The 20,019-nt window shown below is 41.9% G+C and overlaps 1 non-coding gene across 1 annotated transcript; it reads right to left on the bottom strand.

Annotated features, from left to right (window-relative positions):
* Positions 1-8,856: 8,856 nt before the first annotated feature.
* LOC123784453 (U6 spliceosomal RNA) lies at positions 8,857-8,963 on the bottom strand. The gene has a single exon (XR_006777448.1). It is a non-coding gene; the product is annotated as a U6 spliceosomal RNA (small nuclear RNA).
* Between the last annotated feature and the right edge of the window lie 11,056 nt (positions 8,964-20,019).

Genomic DNA, 20,019 nt, shown 5'->3' with positions numbered 1-20,019 from the left:
CATATAATTCTTACTAATATCATTTGAATAGTTATTATTTAAAAGTTTAAAATTTATTGGGGCGCCTGGGTGGCACAGCAGTTGAGCGTCTGCCTTCGGCTCAGGGCGGGATCCCGGCCTTATGGGATCGAGCCCCACATCAGGCTCTTCGGCTATGAGCCTGCTTCTTCCTCTCCCACTCCCCCTGCTTGTGTTCCCTCTCTCGCTGGCTGTCTCTCTCTCTGTCAAATAAATAAATAAAATCTTCAAAAAAAAAAGTTTAAAATTTATAGTGATGTTATGAACTGTTTTCATCAATGAATCTCAAGTGGACAGATATTTTGAATCTGTCCTAATAATAAGCCAAATAAAAAGAATTATATACCTAAAATGTATTATATAGCCAATACATGTAGTAAGAAATTCACACATCCATGCACATAAACACATATACATACACATACACACATAATACATATATATGTGTGTGTGTATATATATATATATATATATATACACACACACATATACATATATAAATAATTTCAATTCAGTAGAATCTAAGGTATGATGAGTAGATTCATAGACTATGGAAAAGAGGCACTAACAAAGATTATGGGGGTCAAGACACGCATCCCAGACAGAATAATGCTTCCAATAATCTCTATTTCTCTAGACAAATTATGTATGTATTTCTATGTATGTATACTTATAATAATGTACATTTATGTTTATATATGCACTTATATTTGCATATATGTATACATATGCTCATTTATGTATATTTATATGTATACATATACTCATGTGCACATATAAATATATGTATTATATACATCACATATATATAATACATTCATATGTATATGTGAAGGAATGGATATTTTGTCATTCGAATGACCAAATGTTTTAAAATGAATAAACTAATGTTGTATACATAGTATTTTGCTTGGCACAGTGTAGTGGAGCCTGGCAATAACAAATCGTAACAATCTCATTATGAACTAGTTGGAGGCAATATAAGGCACAGAGTGAACATTATATTAGAAGTAGAAAGTGAAGCAAATCATATATGATTGTGAGTGTTGCAGAAATCAATTTCAGGAGTTCACAGGTGGCACGGAGGTTTGGTGTTGGCAGGTGAGATTTCAGTGTTAAAAGGAATTTAGTTGAGGAGATAGCCTGGAGGAGGGGAAGCCGACAGGATACAGTCTCTACCCACAGGATACTACAGTCTGATGAAAGAACCAGTGAACTGAGCCAACATCTCCCATTTGGTGGAATCCAAAATATGATCAGTGCAGGCAGAGTGTTACCCTGGCGTATGGAAGGTGGGTACCTAATTCAGACTCTAGGAGTTGAGCTAGCATCCCAGACTGAAGAATACCACAGTCTCTCTTCTTCCTAGACAAAGAAGATAAATGTGAGGGCTGCACTTTCCCTATGCAAAAGCATGGGGGCTTGAGATGCTACGTGTAGTAAATATAGAATAGTAAATGGTAAGTCAATGGTATGCGATGTTTGGAAAACAACAATAGAACAAAGATGCAGTGGAGAAAGAGTGAATGGAAGGAAAAGAGGTAGAGTAAGAATGCCTAGACTTAGTGAAGACCTAAAGAAACTTAGTCTCCTATGCCCCCTTCAAGAGCTTCCTTTTCCATTCTGGGGAGGTAAGGACATCTCATTCTCAAAGGGGATTTATGCTTTTGTAAATGGGAAAATTCAATTCTATCTCCAAATTTTATGTATCCAAACTTGCCATGCATGGGGTAAGTTTCCCAATAAAGAATGCTTTTTAAGCTGAAATCTACAAGCTAAATAAATATCGTGATTATAATATAGTGTGAAATATTCACAATTAGAAAATGTATAGTTTCATGTAAACAGTAACAGGAAATACCAGACACAAGAAGAATGAGACCAATTATGATTAATACAATACAACCCCAAGCGGGGCAGAGCGACTTTTTACACATGTGCAATTGAATGCAGTAGAGCCAAACCAGACCCCAGGGCTCAAAGAGGAACTTCATTAGGGTAAATTAAGAACAATACACAATGCCGATAAATCTGGCAACAATAATCTCCCTGAGGACCAACTACAAAAGGAGCACCAACAAATAAATCTATATCCTGCAAAGAATACACAAACGAAAACAAGAATAATAATGTGCAAATAAAACTTAGTAGGGAAAAATGGATTTGAAAGCAAATCTTGGTCTTCCTGTCTTTCCTCCGTCTCATTGTGCCTTCCCCCAGGATCCTAATGGGTTGTTGATTATTTCTTTTTAAAGACCAACTACAGAAAGCTTAGAAACATGAAAAATAAATAGAACATGAGACTAAGGGTGGATAATTATGAAATGGCAAAATATAATTAATCATCCATTCCCTGCAAATGTCTTTTCTAAAACAACTCCATACTTTTAAAATGCACAAGAACTTTGATTTTGTAATATCCCCACACACTCATAAACATACACATAGAAACAGCATGCAAAACTATGTGCTGACAAAATAAACTTGCTCTAAGACTTAGGGGCAACATTCAATGTACTCTCGAACGTGAGTTTGCTAGATGAGCTCCCCAGGCATAAACTGTACCTGCCCCACACTTTGATATGACTCTTTAGTTATAGCTTGTCATCAGGGATTTCAAGTTTTCCATGTTTGAATTTAGTGCTATTAGAGATGATTGTTTTCCCCCTTGAAGACATGTATATTTATTTTCCTAACCATTTGAGACTTGAGAGCGGGTTTCTAAATAAAGATTGTGAAATATTTACAAATGTATGACACTAAAACACCATGTCTTATACTCCTTTTGCAACTGCCAGTTTCTGACACAACAGTGAATTGAAGGGCTGCCTAAATATTGAATTGATTTGAATATCCTGGCACCCACTGAATTATTTTACCACATTAAGTTGAATGGCATTGTGACTTTTCTCGTAAAAGCATTCATTCCGTTCGACTAAATGCCCTAAGAGCTTAAAGTCTAAACATTTTGCAAAACAAGCTAATTAGTAGTGGAAACAGAATAGAAGGCAACAAGAGTGTGTTTAGAAGCTAACGGAGTTGCTGAATAGTAAGTTGGGACTTAAACCCACCTAAGAGGAGCAAAACATCCTATCGCATCATTTTACCTCTTTATGTCAAAGTAAATAGCATGAAACTCCTCTGAAGAGACAAAGAGATTTATTCTGCTAAAATCTCATGCCAGCAAAAATTTAGTAAGAGATTTTCTGTATACATGGTGAGTAAACCCATACCGCTATCTTCAGCTGCAGCTTTGCAAAAGTCAGACGACTATTTTTCAAAGAGATCATTTTTTAATATAAACCCTTTATAAAAGCTGAGGATTGAAGTCACAGTAAATATTACCTTATTCAAGGCAATTTTATTGGTGGTGTTAAACTGTAGGCAGTAGACCAGGATTTTTTACCTGGAGAGGTCAATCCACTTAAGCAACATATACTTAGGGAGCAAATAGAGTCAATATTTTTCTGTGAGAAGATCCTTGCATCATCCTAAGCATTTAGCAAATGCCTGAGTATTGCATTATGTGGAAGAAATTGTCCTTGAGCTAAAAATGATTCCTGCATGTGCTCCCACAAAAGAGCTTCTCACTAAAGGAACTCAGCTGTGCTATGGAATACGCACGACGTAGTCGAGCCCCGCAGAAGTCGCTCAGTATACTCTTAGGAAACAAGACACTCATCAATTAAATGGGTGAAACTGTGTTTCTCCATACAGGTGTTGACGAATGGGCAGTTTTCCTCAGTACAATGACTGCTCAGTGGTAATTATCAGGGAAAACAAGGCAACAGGTTTCAGCCTTCTTAATATTTCAATTCTGGTTTTCTCATTTACTATAGTAAGAGTATGTATTTTCCCCTTAAGTATCAATCCAAATTGTTAAAGTTCATATTAAAAACAAGGGGCAAATTATAAGAAAAATTCCATTTTTATTAAAAATGTTGTCAGTAGAATACTCCATGTATCAGATAATGCTTTTGGATGCAAGAAACAGAATATGCCTCAAAGAAAATGCTTTAAAAATACAGACTTAATATAACTTAACAAGCTGTCAATGTATAAATAGTGTCAGAGTAGTCACAATGAATGAGTTGGCAACAAAATCGATGTAATTAGTTGTGGAATAGTTTTGCCCCAATCCTACCCGCTCTTTCTCATTAAATTATGGGGGAAGATGGCATAGAGTTTTAAAACTGTGTTCAAAACAATTTTTTTTTCATTTAGAAATATAGTCATACAAAAGGAGACTCGTGTGATGTTGCTTATTCTTAAGTAATCATGTTTTAGACAGATTCTGAAACATTCCAGTGTAAATAGGTATCTTAAGATCTTTCCAGATTTGTGTGAATCATCAGACATTTTTAGAAAAGATGGAGTTAGTGGCCTCCCAGAAAAAAGAGACAAGGAATAATAATGAGAAAATGAAGTGTTTAATGTGGATAACCTAGTGGTTCTCAAAGTATCTTTCCAGTACCCTGGGTGTCCTCGAGACACTTTCAGAGAGATTGTGAGGTCAACACTATTTTTATTATAATACTAAATACTTGTGGAAAGCTGACTAGTTCTTGTGTCTTTATATGGTCTTCCCTCTGTGTCCTTCTATCCTTCTATTAGAGGGTCAGAAGTCATAGTGGATTAAGGCCCACCCTAATGTCCTCATTCTAAGTTAATTACCTTTAAAGACCCTATCTCCAAATACCTTCACATTTTGAGGTAGTGCTGGTTCAGAATTCAACACATTTGTTTTGGAGGGGACAGAATTCAGCCCATGATATTCACCATCACGCAATTCCCTTTACAAAAAAAAAGAAAGAAAGAAAATTCAATAAAGCAGGAAAAAGTATTGATTTCTTAAATCTCAACCCCTGAATACCTGTCTCTTTAATATTATATGGGATGAGGTGGTTGGGAAGTACCCATAAAGCACTTTTGCTTCTCACCAGCATATGAACGGGAGTCCCAAGATGAAACATGTGTTTTCAAAATAGAACATATTTACTTAAAATAACTAGTGCTTGCTTGACACTCAACAGACTTTTTTTTTCAAAAATGAAAGATGTGAGTCTAACACTTCAAGCAAATACGAGAGTATTATTAATGCTGACATTTGAGCTTTCAAGCAAAAATTAGAATTTTTGAAAACTTGCATGGTTTTCGTGCACCATAAATTCGACAACTTCCTAATACTTAAAGGCATTTCTAGTAACACTGGTAATGATATTGGTATATATGATTTTTGATATTATGTAACAAAACGAGCCAACAGTTGGAAGATCTGCGTAACTCCATGAGTCAACATTTTCCAAATGGCTAAAGCATGGCACTTAAAGTCTTACATAGACAAAGTGTCTATTCAAAGTGCATGATAGACTAATGGATCTTAATGTAACAGAGTTAAAAAGTTCACTGATATGGTTTCAAATTTTACATTGCTACTTAATTTCAGAAAATTCCACTTGTCACGTTTTACATATTATCAGAAAAAGACTATCCATTATTATCTGAAAGGACAATTAAAATACTCTTCCTTTTCCAACTACATACCTTGATAAGGCAGGATAGAAGAGCAGGGGTGCCTGACTCTTGAAGGATTCTTCTCCTGCTGAGGCATTGGAAGAGCCATATATTTCTGGGGGTGAAGTGACGAGGTTCTGGAGACCCCATAGGCCTGGATGGCTCAGCGAGCAGCTGGAGGACATTCTCATGATGGGCACGTGCCACTAGTGAACAGGATTAGTACACAATTTTCCCAGTGCAAATGTGATTGTACTGAATGAATGCCACTGAATTGTACATTTAAAAAGGGCAAAATTCATGTTACACATATTTTACCACAATTAAAAAAAAAAACATATTGAAAATACCAAGATGATAACAGTAGTTAAACCAAGCATTGGCCCTTCTTGAGCATGGGGCCTTGTGTGACTGCCTGTTGCAGGCCCGTAAGGTTGGCCTTATTAGGAAGAAACAAACCTTCGTTGTATTAAGCCATTGAGATTTTAGTGTTATTTATTATCATGGCATCACCTGACATGTCCTGAATAATAAAGAGCCAAAGAAGGCTTAACTAAAGAAATGACTCTCTAAACTGATATCCAGAGAATAAATAGGAATTAGCAAATTGAATAGAAGAGAAGACTTGCTCAAGGAGAAAGAACGGCAGGGTCGCCTGGGTGGCTCAGTTAGTTAAGCATCTGCCTTTGACTCAGGTCATGATCCCAGGGTCCTGAAAGTGAGCCCTGAGTCGGGCTCCCTGCTCCAAGGGAAGCCTGCTTCTCCCTCTCCCTGCCGCTCCTCCCTGCTTGTGCTCTCTCTCTCTCTCTCTGTCAAATAAATACATAAAATCTTTAAAAAAAAGAAAAAAGGAGACAGAATGGCATATGCTAAGACCCTTAGTATGGAGAGATAAACACAAACACAGCACAATGATACCCCATTTACTGGCTATTGCTATTGACCCTCCAAAATATTCTTCACCATCCAGCTTTCTGCCCCAGGAGCTGACCTGCATAGGCTTTAATAACGGATTCCCCTAACTTTGGCGTATAGCTCGATTCGGCCATTGGAGAGCTCTGATATTTTTTTTCTTTTTTCTTTTTTTAAAGCTGAGAATGAAGAAGCCAGGACATTTATTTCTCTGGCCTTCTCTATGGGGTTGTCCCAGGTAACGTCTCAGGTAATGCCCTTCCACTAATGGCATTCAGGTCTTCTCCAAAGGGATCTCTCTTCCCAGGTTCCATAGCCACTTCTATCCCACAATCCCTTTGGTCCTAAGGATGGTAGCACTTTTTGGTTCTGGTTTCGATCTATCTTACTCACATATTTGTAAATAGTTCCTTCACTGAGCCCTCGTTGAATTATCTTGTTCTAAGAGGCACCCTATTGTTCCTATTTGGGCCCAGTATGATAATGCCAGTATCAGAGAGCACAAGAATGAATACAGCTTGAGATGTGGTTAGAGAACAATGCAGAGTCCGGGTCCATGTGGATACGTGAAGCCGTTTTGCCCATCATTTTTTAAGAGAAGCCACTGAAATACATGCTGGAGGCATGCTATAAATGTAGGTACACTTGCTAGAAGAAAGCTATTAGTACATACTACGTTTGAAGAAAAATACAATATAGACTCTTCCAGTAGATATATTAATCCTTGCACCCCACATATTTAAACCCATTTTTTTCTGCAAAGTCAATCACAAAACACTTGTCATTAGTCTGTACAAAAAATTATAATATATATGAGTTAGAGAATAATGTAACCAACTCAGCTGTCTTCTCTACAGAAGAACAGAAGTGTATAATCGGTCTAGAAGGACAATCCTAGAGGTAAGAGGGCACATGTTTTTAGGTTTAATTATCTCTAAACTCCAGGTAATTATCCATAATTTCAAAGTAAATCTCAATTACATTACCTAGTTTATATTTTTCTCATTCCTGTAAAGAAATTTGCATCATACTTGTATTATAGTTAGAAGAAGAATTATTATAGCTACCAGTTGAACCATAGATTTGTACCTCATTGTGGCTAATAATGGTACCTAATTAGAATAACCTGACTAGCTAGAATAATTGGTTACCACCTGGAATAATTTATTATAATAAAAGGAAATTATGCTATCTATTCATGTTCATTCATGTCCATTTATTAAACCCCAGGAATACTTATTTCCTTTTCATCAAGTTGTGTTTCAGAAAAAGTTGTATGTTGTGTACAGTCCTTCTAGGAACTGAATTGTGACCTTTTCTCCCCCAATCATATGTTGAGGTCCAAACTCCCAATATGACTGTATTTGGAGATAGGACCTTCAAGAGGTGATTGAAGTTAAATGAGGTCATAAGTGTAGGGCCCTAATCCAGTAGGATGGGTAGGCTTATAAGAAGAGTAGAAGAGAAACATGCCACAAAGGAAAGGCCATGTGAGGAAACAACATTAAGAAGGCTGTCTGCAAGCCAAGGAGGGATCTCTTCCCAGAAACCAACCCTGCTGGCCCTTGATCTGAGAATTCCAGCCTCCAGAATTGTGAAAAATAAATTTCTATCATTTAAGCCACCCCATCTATGGTATTTGTTATAACAGCCCAAGCTGACTAACACAGACTTGGGGACTGAGAATTGGAGTGCTACTGTGACAAATACCTATAAACAAGGAAGTACCTTTGGAACTGGGTACTGGGTAGAGGCTGGAAGAGTTTTGAGGTCCATGCTAGAAAAACCCAAGATTGAAGAGAGGGAACTATTGATAGAAATGCGGATGCTAAAGGTAATTTTGGTGGGAGCTCAAAAAAGCAGAGGGGAGCTGGAGAGAAAGTTTCCATCTTCTTAGAGAATACATAAATAACATGAACAGAATGTTGGTCAAAATATGGATGTAAAGACCATTCTGGTGAGATCTTAGATGGAAAGGAGAAATACGATTTTCCCAGAAAAGCATATGTCTGGTGACATCTATGAGCAGTTTTTAGGGGAAAGAATTGGCAGGGCCCCCATTTTGTGGGTTGGAACCAGAGCGAAAGAGTTGGGGCAGTTTTGAGGTCTGCCTTGGCAGAACTGTGATGTTCCCTGCACCCAAAGAGATTGAAAGGGACTAACTGGGCTGGGGGCACTAGAGAATCTGATATTCCCTGTGGTCTTGTGGCTATCACGCAAATGGGTGCATGTAAGGGTAGCTTGATGGCTGAAAAGCGGCACCCCAAGACAAGTGGGTTGGTGGCACGTAAGGTTTGAAATCTGTTTGAGACTGCCGTAGATGATCTAAGGCTGCCTGGGGCGTATTAGCTTTGGGAACTTTGTTACAGTGTAGGCTGGGAGGCTTTCATGATATTCATTCTCTTTTTTTCTTTAAATACAGAACACTTTACGAATTTGTGTGTCATCCTTGCTCAAGGGCCATGCTAATCTTCTCGGTATCATTCCAAGTTTAGTATGCGTGCTGCCAAAGCGAGCACTTGATGTCCATTTTTTCGGTGTGGCCTGGGAAGTGGATCCAGGTCTCCCCCCTCCCCTGCCCTGCCCAGAGGCATTTATACAGAGCCTACAATTGGAAGAATAGGTTGAATTGGCTGTTTGGGGGAGGTATTGTGCCTCCTTAGGGGAACCTTGGTATTACCAGTGGAAAGTGACAGCAAACAATATAAGAGCAGAACAGGGATCCTATTTCACAGTGGGCAGGTCTTTTTGCTATTTACGTTTAGAGCCAATTATTTAAGCACAGAAATCCATGTTTAGGATTTGATATATACCGAAAGAAGGTTACAATGAGAAAGACAAAGATTAACCAAAAAAGGGGTGATGATTGTATTGTGAGAACAAGGCATCAAGGGCAGGGACAGCTCCAGGTAAGTAATGATTTCTGACCAAGTAAATTCAGAGACGTCACCTTGAAAGAAAATGTTGAGAATGAAGTCTTGGAATTGGGAAGGAGAAATCATGAGAATTTTGGGAAGAAAGTATCTAGGGAGTTTTCCTAAGATAATATCACACAATGACTGAATACAAGAGAATGGGGATTGGCCAGATTCATGGACCTCTACATCTCTGGGTGTATATCACCTGAGTCTCATTTGAATAACAGTTGTAGATCTCCAACAGCTCACAGCTGTGGTTGGTAGAGGGCTCCTCATCTGTGGCCTAAGCAGTTTTGATTCTGGAAAGGTGGATCCATAGGGAGAAGCCATGAAATTTTACCGCTATTGTAGTGGTCAGGAGAACTTGATAGGGCACAGTCCAGACAGGTTCAAGTGACTTTTGTTCTGTGAAAGAGTCTTAAGGTATACCCAATCCCTGGATATAAGTTTTGGATGTATTTTACCTGAGAAAGAGTGGTCAGGTTTTCAACTGCACTGGTTTTGGTGGTCATTAATGGTAGAGACAGTTTGTCCTAGGGATACAACATACTGCGTGAGATGGTGACTTTTGGGGTCTAATAAAAGATTTCTCTGGTGGAAAAGTCTCTCATAAAGAACCTCAAATGTGCTGAGATGGGTTGTGGATTTTGGGGTGATACCTGACCTTAATAATGCAAAGGGAAGGAAGGTCAACCAAGATTATTGAGTTTCATGCATAAGTTTAGTGAGGAGCCTTTTTATGATTTGGTTGGTCCATTCTACCTTACAGGAGGACTGTGGGTGCCATGCTGCTACAGAAGGTATGTTCTCTGGAGGACTTCGCTAACTCCCTGTGTTATTTGAGAGACAAAAGGTGGGCCAATGTCTGACTGTAAAAAGTGGGAAAGCCTAAAACAGGAGAGGATGTGATCAAGGAGAGGAGTGGTGACCTCTGAAGACCTAACTGTTTTAAGAGTAAAGGCTTCAATCCATCCCATAAAGGTGTCTACAATGACCAATAGATACTTGAACCCTTTGCAGAGAGGTGTGTGCTTAAAATCTGTATCCCAGGCCTTCCCTGGTAGAGTCCCTCTTCTCTGGATAGGTTGAAGAAGTGGGGGAGGTTTATGGGCTGCCTCTGGTGTGAGGGGACAATAGGTAGAACATACCTGGGAGATGGGGAATGTCTGCAGGGTTTGGGGAATGTCTCAGGTTGACTGATATGAGTTATGAAGAAATTTCCATTGTAACATTCCCAGAAGTAACAGTTTATTATGGGGGCAATGCAGCCAACCTTCTGGGGTATGGGAAAGCCCTTTTTAAATGTCCATTGGGTTTCTTCCTGAGTATATTGTGGGGAGAAGGGATTTAGGCTAGGAACCAAAGTGGCTTAAAGGGGCAGCCTGGCGACTGGCTTTGCTTCTCTCTTAGCTCTGTTATTTCCAGCAGAGACTGAGTCATTATCCTTTTGATGCGCCTTGCAATGAAAAATAGTTATTTGGGCAGGGAGCATAACTGCCTCTAGCAAGACCAAAATTTCAGAGGCATGTTTAACTGGGGTATTTTGGCAGAAGCTGAATCAGTATATATGTTTAGTTTCATTCTTGCGCCCATTGGGAGTCTTGGTAAGAGCAATTAGTTCTGCCTTCTGTGCTGAGGTACTGGCACCTGGCAGAGCTCTGGACTCAGTAACTTCAGTTAAGCTAACAACAGCATACCTGGAGACCCGTCGTCTTGCTCTGAAGCTGCTGCCCTCCATGACCCATACAGCGTCCAGGTTATCTACAGACACATCCTGAAGAGCTGGCCTGGCCCTGCAAGTCAAATCTATAGTGTCTTAGCAAGAAGTTTCCAAAAGGGCATTTGTTGTGGGATCTGACAGTAAGGTGGTAGGATTTAGGGTCTGACATGGCCTAAGGGTTAGTTCCAGTGTTTCTAATAAAAGGGTTTTGTATTTTGAAATTCTACTATTAGAGATCCAATGAAATGCCCTAGAATTTAGGTTGTCCAACACCTGATGGGGTGTATAAACGGTCATAGCTCATCCCAAGGTTAATTTAGAGGCCTCTCTTATCAGTAGGGCCACGAACACCAGTGCTCAGAGGCAGGGAGGCCTTCCCTGAGCCACAGGACCTAGATTCTTAGGGACGTGACCAGGCCAGGGGAAGGTGCCAGCATTTGGATCAAGACTTCAAGGTCAATTCTTCTCCTCTCATGTGCATATAAGAAGAAGGCCTTCTGGAGTTCTGGCAGGGTGAAGCTGGGGCCGTTGTAAGCGCCTGTTTGAGGGCTCCAAAAGCTTGCATTATTTTAGAGTCACACTCCAAAAGCTCCTCCTTAGGTACCTCAGGGCCTTATAAAGAAGCTTTATTATTAATCCAAATTGGGGTATTCATAGTCAACAGAACCCAGCCATACCCAAAAGGAACCCAAAAAGGAACATAGCTGCTGTTTTGTAGAGGGAGATTTCATATATAAAATGAGACCCTTACAGTGGTCAGAGAGTTCTTAGTCCCTGGGGGTTAATATTAATCCTGGGAATTGAACCTTCTCAGAGGAAATTTGAGTCTTTGAAGAGGAGACCTTATATAGCCCCAGGAGGCCAAGCTCCAAAGTACCAGGATGGTGTTTGTGTTGGAGGTGTTCTCACTGGGGCTGCGGATAAGTAAATCATCAACATATTGAAGTAAGGCACTGCCTCTGGGGAGTTGAAGGGTGGACGGATCCTTGGCTAGGGGTTGTCCAAATAAATGTGGACTGTCCCTAAAGCCCTGAGGGAGGACAGTCCAAGTTGGACAGTGCTGTTGGGTAACATGGGTGGAGGGGTCCTGCCACTCAAAGGCAAAGAGGAACTGGGAATCTGGGTACACTGAGATGCAGAAGAAACTATCTTTTAGATCCAACACAGTATACCAAAGAGTGTCTGAGGGAATCAGTCCTGGGAGTGCGTAAAGGTTGGGAACAATCGGGTGAATAGGGATAATTGACTCATTAAAAGCTCTTAGGTCCTCTACCATTCTGTATGGGCCATCAAACTGTTTTACTGCCACGATGAGGGTATTACAAGGTGAACTGCAGGAGTACAGAAGTCCTATTGCTAAGAATTTTCCTGTGAATAGCTGTAGACCCTGTCTGGGTTCTGGACATAAGGGGTACTGGGATTTTCTGGGGAAAGTAATGAGGATCTCTAAGTTGTATCCTTATGGGGTCGTCAATAGAGAGCACCCTGGAATGGAGGTGTCCCATACCTGAGGGCGCACCTGTTGGAAAATGGAGACCTTGATGTTTGAAGGGGCGGAAGACTCAGAGGACAAGAGTGCCAGTGGGGGGCAATCAATCTCAGAAAGGCAAAGATCAGTTTGTACCTTTGTCATTATGTCCCTTCCAAATAATGGAGTGAGACGATCAGGTAAAACAAGAAAGAAGTGGGTGAAGGTATTGTTACCCTAAGAACAAATTAATGGGGAAGTGAAACATCCCCTCTTTGGGTACTTGACTCTGCCAGTGATGAGGATGGAGGACTGGAAGTAATGCCTGAGTATTCATTAAGGGCAGAATAAGTGGCTTCCAACTCTATTAGAAATTCAATTTGGTGTTGTACCACATCCAGGGTTACCTGAGGGTCTGTCATAAAGATGGAGAACATGGGAGCCTGCACAGTGTCTGGGCCCCGTCAATCAAAGGAAAGGAGATTGTTCTCCCCTGTTCCATTGGGTTCTTCATCATTGAGGTACAGAATTAAAGGCAGCTGCCGGTTGCCTAGAGTGGCCTCGGCTTAAGGCTGTGGATTACCTGGGATGGCCTGTGTTTGGGGCTTTTGGGCCTGGGATGAGCCTCCTGCATGTGGGAAGGAAGGGCAGTCCCTTCTCCAATACCCTGATTGTTTGTGGGCCCGACATGGTCCCGGTGGAGGGGGCATTTGATGCTTCCAGGCCAGATGCCCTTCTGGCGACAATGGAAGTAGGCTTGAGGAGCTCTTGCGGAAGGGGGGAGGGCTTAACAGCTTGTACCTGTAATGGCTTCTGCCCCTGGGTGGACCCAGAGAAGGGCAGGGAGCTTGTGATAGCTGCAGCCATATACTGGGCTTGCTGCTTGTCTCTCTGTTCCCTATCAGCCCCTGAGGTTCTCTCTGGGTTATTGAAGACCTTGAAGTCCGTATCCAAAGTGTGGGGAAAGAGGTCTGAGGTTCCTGATCGAGCTTTGGAAGCTTTTGTCTGATATCAAGGGAGGCCTGACTGGTGAAAGGCGTTGCTAATATTGCCATGCGTGCCGGGCCCTGAGGATCTGGATTAGTGCACTTTCTCATGGCCTCCACTAAGCGAGAATGAAATAAAGCAGGATTTTCATTTGGGCTTTGGGTTATTTCTTTAAGCTTTGTATAATTTACGGGTTTTATGACTGCTTAGGTATGCCCTCAATTAGGCAAATTATCACGTAGTGCTGATTAATTCTGCCAGGGTCTCCTGCTTGATAATCCCATCTAGAGTTGGCATTGGGCCTGCCTGTACCCCCACCACAGCGTGGTCAGGGATACAAGTGTGGGCCTCATCAGCCCAGCTATGAGCCAAAGACCAGATACAGGTTCTTTCCTTATGGGTGCAACGCATGGTAAAGATGATATGAATGTCCTGCCACATGAGAGCAAAGGCAATTGTGAGGCTTTTGAATTCCTTAATGTAATGGGAAGGATCTCGGCTTGAGAATTTTCCCTCAGGCCTTAGGGGTCGAATTTATTCCAATTTTTAGGAATACAGCCCACGAGTGGGTCCAAAAGAATAAGGTTTGTCCCTTGGTGGGAAAGACCAGCTGCCAATTCCCAAGAGGGTATTTCACCAAAGGAATGAAGCTCTGACTAGTGTTTGCAATTTCAGTCAGGGTGTCCCACTGACCTGCAAAAGTAACGGACTTTATGTGCGGTGACTGACTACAGAGTGTCCCACCAAGGAGATGGTCACTGCAAATGGCAACAGCAATTCCTGCTGGGACATCCTCTGCAACAGGGAAAGAAGATACCGGTTGGCTAAACCTGGTCAGAAAAAGGAGGAGGACTCACCGCTCAGACTCCTAGGAAGGTGTTTTGCCGGTAGATCAAGATGGCACCTGGGTCTGTTCAGAGAAAGGATAAAAGGTGGGGGGGGGTGCAAAGGAAGCAAGGTGGCTGAGAGTCAGCTCAGTAAAGGGTCCCAGCAGAGCCTATGACATGGGAGGATTCACCCTAGACAAGCTGTCATGGCCAGTTGTGCTGCACCATGGGAATGGAGGCCTCAGAGGAATGGAGGAGGAGAGGAGAGGAGAGGAGGGGTGAGGAGGGGAGGGGAGGGGAGGGGAGAGGAGAGGAGAGGGGAGGGGAGGGGAGGGGAGGGGAGGGGAGGAGAGGAAAGGAGAGGAGGGGGGTCCTTCACCCTCACAGGCATGGGCAGTGCCACCTGTTGGCCCTCAGAATTTCAGACTACATTGGGGGGCCACCCTGGCCAGAGACCTTCAATGGTCTGAGGAGTACAAGTGTTAGACTGCTAAAGGGGCAAAAAGAGAAATGAGTGGGAGGGAACGATCCCTCCAGAGGGCAAGAGGGGAATCCCTCACTCTTTATGGCAAGGGCAGCCTGGCTGGTTCCCCGTGGGACTTCAGATCCTCACCAAGGAGTAACTTCAGCTGGAGGTCATCAGTTTCACAAGGAGGCAGTCCACGGAGGGAAAGTTCTGAGAAATTCTTGAAGAATCCACAGACAGCCCCGGGCCAGCAGAGGGTCCCTGTACAGGCCACCAAACGTGGGGTGACCGATCAGGTGGAGGCCGGAAGGGCAGGTGGTGAAAGAGTTCACCTGAGGCAAAACAAAGCAGATCGAAGTTCATTGAACACACTGCAAGGGAGCAGCAGGCAGGACACCAGAGGAAAGACTCTGCCACAAGGCAGTGGGGGAGGGGGGCTGTAGTGAAGGGGGGAAGTGAGGAAGTATGGGAACATATGGGTTCTTCCTCTTTTAGTACCTGTGTCCGGTTGTAAGTAGCCCATTGGTCAGCTAGGGCTTATGGGTATTTTGAGGTGGGTTGCCTTATGAGCCTATTTGTATTCACCTGTGGAGGCATTGGGCCCTTTTACCTCACTCTGGTCTCCACCGCTCAGGCCTGCAGCCCGAAAGGGGCCTCTTCAAGTGTGAAGCAAGATTTGAACCCACTATCTCCATAGAAGGCAGGATCAGAGAGGGGATTATACCAGCAGAAACACGGGACCAAAGGAAACAGAGAAAACAGGAGGGATTGAAGGAAGGCTGCAAACATGTGTGTTAAACTTGGAGGAAAAGGAAGGTTGACTCCAGAGTCAGTTCAGAGATCATGAAGGACGCCCTCCCACCATAGTCCCGGGGGCAAGCCTACTTCCTCCCCCTTTTCAGTGGACAAGGAGACCACTGCTAACTCATGAGGAAGGGCCCTGCAGAGAGCCACATGGGTAGGGCCAGGCTGCAGAAACAAAGGAGGAAGGATGCCCTTCGCAGTCATGGATGACTCCGCAGGCCTGGAAGGCAGAGCATTAAAGCAAGGAGGGTTATTTTTGAGCCTTAAGATTGAATGGAATTTGCACTCCCAAACTTTGAACCAGCTTGGGGCCTGTCACCTCTTTCTTCTTTCCAGTTTTTCCTTTTTAGAATGAAAATGTCCCTCCCACACCTCTCCTAGCGTTGTAGTTTGGAAGTACCTCATCTTTCTGGTTTCACAGGTTCACAGCTAGAGACAAATTTCGCCTGTGGGATGAATCAGACCCTGAATCTCGTTCATACCTGATTTAGAGGCTATTCAGATGGGACTTGGACTTGGGAATTTAGACTTGATGCTAAGATTTCGAAAGTTAAGACTTTTGGACTGTTGAGGTAAAATGAATATATTTTGCATATGAAAAATACATAAACTTTAAGCTATGAAATGAATTCTCACCCAAAATTTATATGTTAAAATTTATATGTTAAAATTTATATGTAAAACTTATATGTAATTGAGGTTAAATAAGGTCATATGGGTGGAGCCCTATTCTGACAGGATTGTTGGCTTTATAATAGGAAGATCTCTCTCTTTCTCTCTCTTTCTCCACACGCCACAGAGGGAAGGCCATGTGAGGAAGGAGCAGAATTCTGGCGGCTATCTGAAAGCCCCGAGGAAAGTTCTCTCTAGGAACCAAATCAGCGGGCACCTTGAAGTGGGGCTCCTGTTCCCCAAACTGTGAGAAAGTCAGTTTCTGCTGTTTAATGCACGCAGCGGTATTTTGTCACGGCAGCCTGAGCTGGCTAAGACAAGACTCATTTTAAAACTTTAGATAATAAAAGAGAAAAAAAGAAATTCCTGTCTCTCCTGCCTTACCACACATTCTACATAGCTTTGGTCTTTTTTTTTTTTTTTTTTAACTGAACTCAGTTTAGGTCAGAAGCCTGGATTTTGGGGATCGGATGAAGCAGGACTAAAATAATGTAAGGCCCTGGCACTACTCGTCTCTCCTGTTTTTTAGGCCAGATGGTTAATGGTGCTGCTGCAGGACTCTCCACGAAGACTATTATTATATGTATCATTTGGCAGTAGCTTTGCTTCCCCCCCCACCAGTTGCCAGGGCAACTGAGTATTGATTGCTGTCTTTTTGCTTCTGTTAGTTGCCTTTGCTCTATCTTCCGAGTTTGCTGACATCCATCTAAAGGAGGTGATAGGGATGTGTGTGGGGTGTGTGTGTGTGTGTGTGTGTGTGTGTGTGTGTATGAGAAAGGTACTTTTTCACTTGCAGTAATCCTACCCATGTTCATTTATTTGGTTTTTCCCTGTATGACAGGTAGAACTCTACCTCTATTTGGACGTTGTAAATTCTCTAACAGCAGCAGAGCTGTCCTCCAGTGTGCTTTCCAGGATTAGCCGTGGGCTTTCAAGGCCGGTGAGACACTGCTGTACATCCTAGATTGAACTTCAAACAGATTTTCTTGAAGAATGAAACCTACTGGTAACAGTGTTACCAGTTCGGCTTTCCTTATGCTCTAAGTTCTCACGAAGGTCATCTAGAGGAAGGAGTGTGGGCTTAGGAGTCAAAGAAACTTCTAGCTCTGGCTCCACCACTAACTAGCCGAACAGCTTTGCACATTGTCATTTAGCCTTCCTGGGCCTCATTGATTTGTGAAATATTGTTCAAGGACCCACAGGATGTCAGATGCTGTTCAGAGCTGCCCTAGATTTCTGTACCCAGATCAGAGCCTCGTTTTCCTAGGAAGAGGAAGTCTTTTGGAAGGTAGAGCAGAGAACTGAGATACTTATTAGATGCAACAAATGCCAGGTGGAAAGAACAGTTTACCAGGAGGAGCCCTGAGGCTGCAGCAGCAGAAACCCAGAGGCGGAGACTCATCTTTGCATACAAGCCATGTCCGCCATGTCCACAGTACTTGAGAAGTGGGTGGGCTGTCTTTGCAAGAACTTCCTGTTTTGGAGCATCATGAATGTAAGGGAACTGAAGTAACAGATCAATTTCAATGCTAATACAACCTCTATGGAGTTTATGGAAACTGAATGGGGCCATACAGATTATATACAAAATTATCATTAACATATAAGAAATATCTGATGAATGTTGGTACAAACAGCTATGAGGACACATAAAGGTTTGGAATTAATAACTCCTGGAGGATTTGAGGAAGGATTCAATAGGAGAGGCTATGGTTCATCATTTTCTTAAAGGTAGAATAACACACTTCATGTAGGGAAGGAGGAAACATTTTAAAAGAGTCAGTGTAGGAAAAGGTATGGAAAAATAATCATGGCCCCATGGAAAAACGTATCAGTTAGGAATGTTACCCACTGCAAATAATAAAAAAGTCAGTAACAGTAGTTTAAACAAAGAAAAGTTTGTTTTTATCACATAAGAAAAAACTCACAATAGGACTTTGCTGGATATGGTTCAGGAAATAGGGTATGTCTTTCCTTTATGGTGGCAAAGTGGCTGCTGGAGCTCCAAATATCACACATATATACTTCAGTCAAGAGGAGGAGAAAAGACAAATTGGCCATACCAGCCATCCTATTTTACCTGGAAAGATAGAGATTTGCTAAACCTTCCGCCCTTCTCCTCTGACTTAAGCTAGAAGTCGCACATTCCCTTTCAGCTTCCCCCCTCTCCCTGCCACCTCCATTAGCAACAAGGCAGTCTGAGAAAGCAAATATTTAGCAGAGAACACTGTTGTATTGGAAAAACCCCAAAGAATTCTGTTAGGAAGAATGAAGGATGAACCAACAGAGAATAGGAAAAAATGACATGGCTGGAACATATGGGAGGCAGGGAGAGCTTCAAAATGAAGCCTAGAAGTAAAGTTGTGGTCTGATTTTAAAAGCCCCCTTTAACTATACTTACAAGTCTTTGTTTTGTTTCTTGAAATGGGGAATAGACTAATACTCTTTTAACTTCACAGATTCTATAAGATCCCTTGTCAATAATCTAACATTCTATAGAGTGTCCTTATTCAAACATCAGCAGTTTTCTCTTATTCATTAACTTGCTGCTTGCCCCATTTTCCCTAACACCCAATAGGTGTAGAACAGGAACACGTCTTCCTCCTCTTTCTCCCTCATCACGTCAATACTAGGACCTTGGCCACAGAAGGATTAATGTAACTAAGAGTTACAGTGAAACGAAAGTGAAGAGCAGAGCATGTGCGCTGACACAGATATTCGCAGCATCAAGGAGAAGCAATGGAATGAGTGAAGGACCCAGAAGCAAAAACGTCTGTTCAAGTCCTGACTGTGTGGCTTAGTGCCACTCTATCCCTGGACTGGTATCATAGAGGAAAAGCTCAAATAATACAATGGAACTAGTAAAATTCTAGAATCCCTTCTAGTTCTATAATTATTTGTTGATTCATTTCCTTTAGCTCCTCCAAGTAGGCACATACACTATGGCTGTATTTTTTAAAGGACTTATAGAATGAGATTTAATGGGGAAAAAAATCAAGGCAAAAAAATTCCTCATTAGGAGATAATACGGATCCCTAACTTAAATAGATTTACAGTCTTTGTGCAGCTGACAATTTTGCTATAAAGGAACCTGTTAAACAATATCCTCTTCGTTTGGGGTCTTACATTTCTATGAATTTATTTTCCTCTTTTTTCACTGTCCTACGTTTTGAAGTCTTGGGTTTTCGGGTAATTCTGTTGTTTCCTTCAGAGCACATTGCTGCCCATTAAGCTTGGAGCTGCAACCTTCATGTTTCTAGACAGTCACAAATATCTTTAAATGTCTTTCAGGCATGACTGTGCTTATAAGAATGAGGAGGTTTTGCAATTGGGTTCAGGGAAATAATGACCTCTCTGTCATTTATCATCAATAAGCCCTTGACAATAGCGCATGTAGGCACTCTGTTGGACACAGATGCCAAGCGAGGCTACTCAACGAGCATCTAGGCTCTTGTTGTTCATTGCTCTTCTTGGATCATTTCCTTTATTTAATTTTGGCGACTTACCAAAGTTAAAGAAGAAATTTGCTGCTGTTGTGGCTGAGATCAGCCCACTTGTCAAACAAACTGATTGTGAGATTTGGGGGGAAACTTCTCCATGCCAGGGACCAAAGACAACAATGTTCACTGATGGAGAAAATCTTTATTGCTGTGAGTGTAGAGCATGCCATTGTTGCAGGAGAGCTGTGACATTTTTCTAACTGGATTGCATCT

The sequence above is a fragment of the Ursus americanus genome, chromosome 4 (genome assembly GCF_024610735.1).
Source record: "Ursus americanus isolate L20-20 chromosome 4, mUrsAme1.1.p, whole genome shotgun sequence".
Lineage (NCBI taxonomy): Eukaryota > Metazoa > Chordata > Mammalia > Carnivora > Ursidae > Ursus > Ursus americanus.
Note: the sequence above shows the minus strand (reverse complement) of the source record. Positions and strands in the feature narration are given on the sequence as shown.